At 38.8% G+C, this 8,391-nt stretch overlaps 1 pseudogene; it reads left to right on the top strand.

Moving 5' to 3' along the window:
- The first annotated feature begins 964 nt into the window (after nt 1–964).
- Nucleotides 965–2,454, top strand: LOC121012351 (E3 ubiquitin-protein ligase RNF14-like; annotated as a pseudogene).
- Nucleotides 2,455–8,391: the final 5,937 nt, after the last annotated feature.

The following is an 8,391-nucleotide window of genomic DNA, read 5'->3' as shown; positions in this document are numbered from 1 at the left end:
ATTTTGATTGTGGTCACACTGAATCTACAGATCAATTCGGAGAATACTGACATCATATAGGAGGTGAGGTTTTACTCTTCTTGAATTGATCTCAATTTATTTGTTTCCCACATAGAAATCTTGACTTTCTTTGGCTTTGTTCCTAGTTACTTGATGTTTTTCTATTCCATTGTAAATGTGTCTTTTCTTTTACCTGTATTCTCTTTTTTTGGCAGAATTTTATGTGTGGGCGCATTGATTTAGATAACTTTTCTCAGAAAGGGAGAAAATACCTTGAGTAGCCCTAATGACTTTTTCCCCAGCTTTATTGAGATACAATTGATGTACAACTTTGTGTAAGTCTGAGGTGTAGAAGACGATGATTTGATACTCTTATATATTGTGGAAGGATTACCACTGTAGCATTAGCTAATGCCTCCATCCTGTCACATAGTTACCCTTTTTCTGTGGGGTAACATTTAAGATCTACTCCCCTAGTAACTTTCACGCCACATATACGATACTGTATTGTTAACTTTAGTCACCATGTTGTACATTAGATGTCCGGAACTTATTCATCTCATGACTCGGAGTTTATACCTTTGGACCACCGTCTCTCCATTTCCCCTCACCTGCCCTCAGAACCCTGGTAACTACCATTCTACCCTTGGTTTCTACTGTATACTCTTCCTTCACTTGCCAATTGTGGTTGATCTTGTAGCAAGAAAAGTTATTAAGCTTTCCTGTTAATTCTACTAATTTACTTGTAGATACTTCTTCATTTTCTGCAAAGGCATGGAGATAAGAATGAGCGCCTACCTCCCAGGACTACTGTGAGGATAATAAGGTTAATGATGACGATTGCTAGCAATAAATGAACACCTACTGTTTTTCAAGAGTTCTCCTCCTTCCAAAAGAACCACTTTCAAAAGTGGAATGAAACACAGGCTGTAGTGTCATATTGTCCTCAGCTTCTTGGATGTAAATGTAGCCAGAAAACCTAGAAGCTCAGGAGGATGAATTGCTGGCCCTGGTGAGTATTTATGACGGAAATGAATTTGCAAAACAAAACAAAACAAAACAAAAACAAAAACAAGAATCCCTCCAAGGTGGAGACGCCAGGATCTATTTAGACTTTTCACAAAATCTGAAGGCATTTTTGAGCGCTATTTGCTTCTGCAAACACTTAGACAACCTGCTGTAAGAACACCATGACAGTGTGGTCCTGTTTGCCTGGACGGAATTTCTTTCTTTCTTCTTTTCTTTTTTTTTTAATGTTTGTTTATTTTTGAGAGAGAGACAGAGACAGAGACAGAGGGCGAGCGGGGGGGAGGGCAGAGAGAGGGAGACACAGAATCCGAGGCAGGCTCCAGGCTCAGAACTGTCCATACAGAGGACGCGGGGCTCAAACTCACGAATCATGAGATCATGACCCGAGCGGAAATCCGAGGCTTCACCCACTGAGCCCCCCAGGCACCCTGCCCAGATGCAATTTCTTAAGGAAGAGACCCTAGTTGAATATTGTCTCTCCTTTTGACCTCAAGATGGGTTCTCAGAAAAAAGTGCAGAGGATAGCTCAAGCCTCTTTGGAGGACCTGCCAGACCTGATATAAACAAGAGGAAGTTGTGGGTGAGAGCCCCACACAGGATGTGGAATCACGGTTGAGTCTGAGCCAGGAAATCTTGGACTTGGATCAAGCTCAGCAGATAAAATGCTTGTTCCTGTGCAATATCTGTTTGTGTGAGAAGGTGGGTGGTGAATGAGTGAATGCATGTACTTTTGGAAGTGCAGGCATGCGTACTTCAAAGGCTGTCCGAAAGACTACTTTGAAATCCAGATCAGAGATGGCCAAGTTCAATGCCTCAACTGCCCAGGACCCAGGTGCCCTTTGGTGGCCACTCTGGGTCAGGTCAAAGAACTAGTAGAAGCAGAGTTATTTTCCCGTTATGATCGCCCTCCCCTCCAGCCACCGCGGACTCGATGGCAGATGTGATGTCATGTTGCCAGCTACCTGAAATGTGGGAGCCTGGCTGCACAATGGACATCTTCCCTGGCTGCAACTTTGCTTTCTGTACCTTGTTCAGGCTGACGCTACCATATGGGATCTCTCAACATAAGGTGACTGCAGAAAAATTAAGTTTTATGAAATGAGTACTTGCAAGCAGGCGAGGCCAATAAAAGACTTTTGGAACAGAGGTGTGGTAAGAAGGCACTGGAAGAGATGGAAAGTAAGAAGTGACGAGAAAAGAATTAAAAAACCTGCCCGTGTTGTGAGACTCCCATGGAGAAATTAGATGGATATAACAAGGTGGCGTGGATGCAATGTTTCTGTTGGGTTGAGTTCTTTCTCTAGAGCAGGCCCTTATGAACACTTCACTGATCCTGATTCCCCATGTCTTAACTGGTTGTAACAGTTAACACAGGCTGTGGATGTTAATGGAGATATTTGGGAAGATGAGATTGAAGACTAGTTACCTCCTACTGCGCAAGATGTGAAAGTGGAATAGTTTAGCTTAGTTTTATTAAATACGCAAAGTAACTTCGTAGAAGTTTTAGGGGGCCATTCATTCACTCTTCTTATGTAAAAGATATGGAAGAACAAGGTTTATATTTTCATATGGTATTACTTATTTAGGCACGTTCATACATTTTTCAATGAGCATAATTGGGAAAATTATAAGCCGTAAGTCTCAGCAAATGAAAACTGGATATCAAACCTAAATAGTACAGTGTGTCCCAAACTTTGAATAGTTAAAAATTAAATTTTTATTGGGTGAAGGGGAGTGGGAGATACAGGCTTCCAGTGAATTAATAAGTCACGGCAATAAAAGGTACAGCATAAAGAATACAGTCAATGTAATAGTGTTGTATGGGGACAGATGCACTTGTGCTGAGCACAGAATAATGTCTAAACTTGTCGAATCACTATGTTGTGCACCTGAAACTAACGTAACACTGTGTGTCAACTACATTCAAATAAAAATAAATAAATAAAAATTAAATATTTGTTTTCTTCCCCAAGCGTTAGGTAATGAGATGGGGTCATGAGTTAGACATATAGACCTGCTTGCCTCTGAGAAGCATCCCTCTAATATATTTTATGTGAGCCCCTTTGGTACTACTTAAAATGGAGGTGGGTAAGAAGCCTTATTCAAATTGTGCTGAGAACCTCATCTCATTTATTCCATGTTACGTCCCTTCCAACCTAGATTTCTGCTAAATTAGTTCTCTTTGGAGGGAGCCCTTTATTCTATAACTGACTGGATGGCCTAGCTTCATTTTGATCTACTGCTTTTCAGAATAGAAATTTATAGATAATTTTTAAAAATATTTTAATTTCCATAAAGACTGTGAGTCACTTCTTTATTTCTTAGTGGTGCATGGTCCCTGGTTTTGAGTCAAGTCTAGAATTTAATGAGAGAGGCTCAGAAGAAGTTCAATCCCATTCATCTTTCCTGGGAAGTAAAGCCTAGATTCGGAACAATTTGTCCCTTTGCTGTCTTTTGTTCTATATTCTCTCCCTTTAACCTCACCCTACCTTCTGTTGGTAAGGACAATTTTAATATTATTTCCAGCAGCACAAAGTTCCATTACCTCTGTTAGAATATGACAAAACCTATTATATTCTCGAGCTAAACTTTTTGTTATCTGCTTTTTTATCCTGTCTGCATCACTGTAGTTCCAATCTTAACTTTCTGAATTCTTTTTAAAAGTTGCTTTTTAATGAACTAAGGGATTTGGCTTCCTACTTTTTTTTACAATAGCTGCTTTTTTTGGGGGGGGGTAATTTGGGCCCAGTACTTAGATGTCTATTGGGGGTTTTGTTTGCTTTTTGAAAAATTGCCTTTCCTTATGGTTTGATGAGTGCCTTGGTAGCAAAATAAAGATTTTTTTGAGAATGAGAAGAATTCAGCCACATCCATGAACATGTTCTTTTTTCCTATCCCATCCCTGAAAATTGGGGAATCATTTTTTAACCATTTTATGTGTGTATATGCGAAGAATCAGCAAGAACTGTGTCTAAATTGTTAGCAAAGATGCTTAATCTTAAAAATAAAAACAATTTCTAAAAATTGTCATTAAAAAAAGACAGAACAGATGTAAGCTTTGCTCTATGGAAGCCACCAAACATCTCCATCTTTTTTCCCTGCTAGCAGAGAGGAGCTGAAGGAGGAGGGTCCTGGAAGCAGAGGGCAGACCTCTGTCTTGTTGAGGCTGGGTAGAGAATGCAGTGAGATTGTGACACCAAAGCAGGGAAGCATGGTCAACTTTCGTGAGTCCTTCCCGGGGTTGACCAGCAGGCCAGCTGCTGAGCAAGCTGCAGTTCAGGGTTATTTGGAGATCTATCAGAATTTAGAAGCACAGAACCCCTGGCACTGAGGTATTCATAATCCATCCTTGGGTAAAGCCAAAGAGAAACATTATTCCTTCCCTTTCCTGTACTTCACTTTTGCTTAAGCAAGCTCACTTTCCCCATTAAAAGAGAATCGCAGAAACTACGATAAAGAGGTGATGTTGCCTATTCACTTTGCGTTTACCCAATTTATTAGTTTGGGCACTGAGTATCTCTGTGTCCCTAGCAGCAGATGCAAGGCCAGATCTAGCCCAAGGGCTAGCAAATACAAATTAGTAAGTAGTGAGAAGGTTGGATTGTGGGGGACTTTGAACACCAGATTAATGAATTTGGATTTTAGGCATAGCCTACAAAGTCCTAACATCAAGGGGAAAAATGTAGTTCAGTGGAAAGAGCATGGGCTTTGGAGCCATATAGAGTGTGGAATGTGAGCCTTGGTCCTGCTGTTTAACAAGGGCCATAAAACAAAGGGCCCTTTGAGAGCAGTTGGATGTATTTTCTTATTCTTAACCAACTCAAACCAAAGCAACATTTATATAGTAACAGCCAAGCAAAATAGAAGACTGCATCAACAATTTATAAAAATTGACAAATGGTTTGGATATTACTAGAATGGTTAAGTGGGAAGACTGTGCTTCCACGTGATCATTGGTAACACGGAAAAATGCTTTTGATTTTCATGAGGTGACCTTATATCCAGCAAACCTGTTGAACTCTCTTCTGAATTCTCTTAGTTTGTTCTTTGATTGATTCTGTTGGTTTCTCCAGGTAAGGGGTTGTATCATCTGCAAGTAATGATGATTATATCTCCACCTTTTCCGTCCTTGCACCTATTTCTTATTTTTCCTAATAGCATGGGCCATGTTCTCCCTTGTTACAGTAAACATTTGCACTGTTTCCTTCCAGTTCTAAATGGAATGTATCCAAAATTCCTTGTTTAAATATAACATTCTCCCCAAGAGTTTGACCTTTAGTCTTTTTAGCATGTTTAGTAAGTTCTTTTCTTCTAATTTCTTAGGATCTTCTACTATAGTTAGTTTTTTTTTTTTAATTTTTTTTTTAACGTTTATTTATATTTGAGACAGAGAGACAGAGCATGAACGGGGGAGGGGCAGAGAGAGAGGGAGACACAGAATCGGAAGCAGGCTCCAGGCTCTGAGCCATCAGCCCAGAGCCCGATGCGGGGCTCGAACTCACGGACCGCGAGATCGTGACCCGGGCTGAAGTCGGACGCTCAACCGACTGAGCCACCCAGGCGCCCCTATAGTTAGTTTTTTTAATTTATAAAATACTTTCTCTGGATCATTTAAGGTAATCCTATAATCCTTTTCTGTTTATTAACAGAGAATTACATTGTTAGGTTTTCTGATATTATATCATCCTCACAATTTTAGATCTACCCTAATTAATCATAGTATATTTTTAACATATTCTTAAGTTTGATTATCTACAAATTTCATTTGGAATTCAAGCACATACATACAAAGGAAATATGGCCTATTGTTTTTCTGTTCTTTATCGTTGTCTGTGTTTGAAATCAAGATAATACCTCCTAAAATCATCTGGGCAGCTCTTACATTTCCTCTATTTTCTGGAACATCTTGTGTAAGACAGGAATTAATTGCTCCCTTAAAGTCTGCAAGATCTGAGATGACCATCTAACTCAACCATAATTAATGAATGTAAAAAGGACACATTTGAGAATAAAGGAAAGCATTATTAAGAATTATGCTAGGGCGAAAGAGTGTGAACAAGGATGGTTTTAAGCAAAACAAACTTGAACTCAGTGTTAATACTTTATGAGCATGAGACTTAGTGGGAGGAGAGCCTTCTGAGCACCATGCCAATGTCTTCATGCTTGGTTGATCTATTCAGGTTTATATTTCTTCCATTACTACTCTTGATAGATTGCTTTTCTTTGAAGTATTTTTAAAATTTATTATGCATTTTTGTTCATCCTAGAACAAAGTGTTCTGGAAAGCTGGCCTGCCCAAACCATCGTATGTGATTTTTATATCCCTTCAACCTCTTTCGATCTAGCACGGTCCCCGTTTTGTCACACACTGACTTGTTGAAGGCACTGGGCCCATTGTTCTTATGGTGACCCCTCCTCTGTTTTGTCTGGTATTCCTCAGCCTGTTCACCAATATATCACATCAATATGAGGTTGGTTCTAATGGTTTTATTGAGTCAAAGTAATATTTGTTGCAAAAATGCCTCAGAGGCGAAGCTATGTTCTTGATATTGCAACACGTCAGGGATCACTTAATCTCTGCCTGTCACTCAGTCTTCAGATTCACAACCGGATTAAAGTGATGAGTGTCTGATCTTTTTATCGGACAGTGCTGGTTTCCCCTTTTATATTGCAATTAATCCATATGTGCTACTTTTCCTATACAAATGTGTCATCCCATGTCAATCATACACCTAATGGATTTAACACGAATTATAGTCCTTGCCTGAGTCAATAAACTCCTTAGGATTTTCAGGATACAACTCAGTAAAATAGAACTTTCCCTCATCAACTAGAGCTATTTGATAACTAGAAATATAGCTCCTACTGGAGAGGCAGGATGACTACATAATGCATTCAAATTAGTTACTGGTGTTCAAAGTAAGAAGTTTGCTTTGTGGCTGCCTCAAAGGGTGACATATGAGTCTTTCTGGTTATCCATCCTCTGAGTATCATTAGGCAATGATGTCTTTTCATTGATTCAGTGTATTTCAATCCATTATATTTGGCATGATGTTTGACGCCCAGATTATCATCACTTTAGGAAGCAGACATTTCTTCCAGCAGGATCTTGTGTCCTTTTACATGCCTCATACTTTTTAAAATATTGAAATAAAACTATAATATTTATTTTATTTTTTTTTTCAACGTTTATTTATTTTTGGGACAGAGAGAGACAGAGCATGAACGGGGGAGGGGCAGAGAGAGAGGGAGACACAGAATCGGAAACAGGCTCCAGGCTCCGAGCCATCAGCCCAGAGCCCGACGCGGGGCTCGAACTCACGGACCGCGAGATCGTGACCTGGCTGAAGTCGGACGCTTAACCGACTGCGCCACCCAGGCGCCCCTGAAATAAAACTATAAATATTTATTAGTGTTTTAAATAAGTTCAAATAAGAGGTATGATAACTAGTGCAATTTCAAAATAGTGATGAGCATAAGTGATATCTCAGCATATCATACAACATCTTTAATATATGATTATTTTTCTTTCTTTTGGTGGTAAAGTCAGAGGAATAACTAATACTAGTGAATTTATTGTCCACATTCATAAATCAAGGAAATGCTTAAATTTCAATTAGAGCTTTTTTGACAATAAAGACATTATTTCTTCATTCATGTATATATAGCCCTCAACTTATGAACATGTACTAGTGGGAAAAGCTTTGGCCTCGCAGTGAAAACAAATGGTTTGGCAATCTAGGGCTGCCTCAGTCTCTATCCCAGCTTCATTGAGATACAACGGACATATAGCATTGTATTCGCTTAAGGAGTAAAACGTAATGATTTGATATATGTATATATTGCAAAATAATTACCACAATAAGTTTAGTTAACATCCATCACCTCACAGACACAATTTTTTTTCTTGTGAGGAGAACTTTTAAGATTCACTCTCTTAGCAACTTTCAAGTGTACAATACTCTGTTGTTAACTATAGTCACTCTGCTCTACATTAGGTCCCCAGAACTTATTTATCTTATAACTGGAAGTTTGAACCTTTTGACCACCTTTACCCATTTTCTCCACCTGCACCCTCCACTCCTGGTAACCACCAATCTGTTCCCTGTTTCTGTAAGTCCAGTTTAGATTCTACATATGAATGAGATCATACAGTACTTATCTTTGTCTGACTTAGTTCACTTAGCATGATGCCTTCAAGATTTCTCCATGTTGTTGCAAATGGCAGGACTTCCTCCTTTTTATGGCAGAATAATATTCCAAATATATATTGGAATATTATTACATGTAGTATAACATAATATTATATATATGTATGCCATATATATATATATATATATATATATATATATATATATATAT

Source organism: Herpailurus yagouaroundi, unplaced genomic scaffold (assembly GCF_014898765.1).
Source record: "Herpailurus yagouaroundi ecotype Mexico unplaced genomic scaffold, PumYag 196, whole genome shotgun sequence".
In the NCBI taxonomy this organism is placed as follows: Eukaryota; Metazoa; Chordata; class Mammalia; order Carnivora; family Felidae; genus Herpailurus; species Herpailurus yagouaroundi.
Note: the sequence above shows the minus strand (reverse complement) of the source record. Positions and strands in the feature narration are given on the sequence as shown.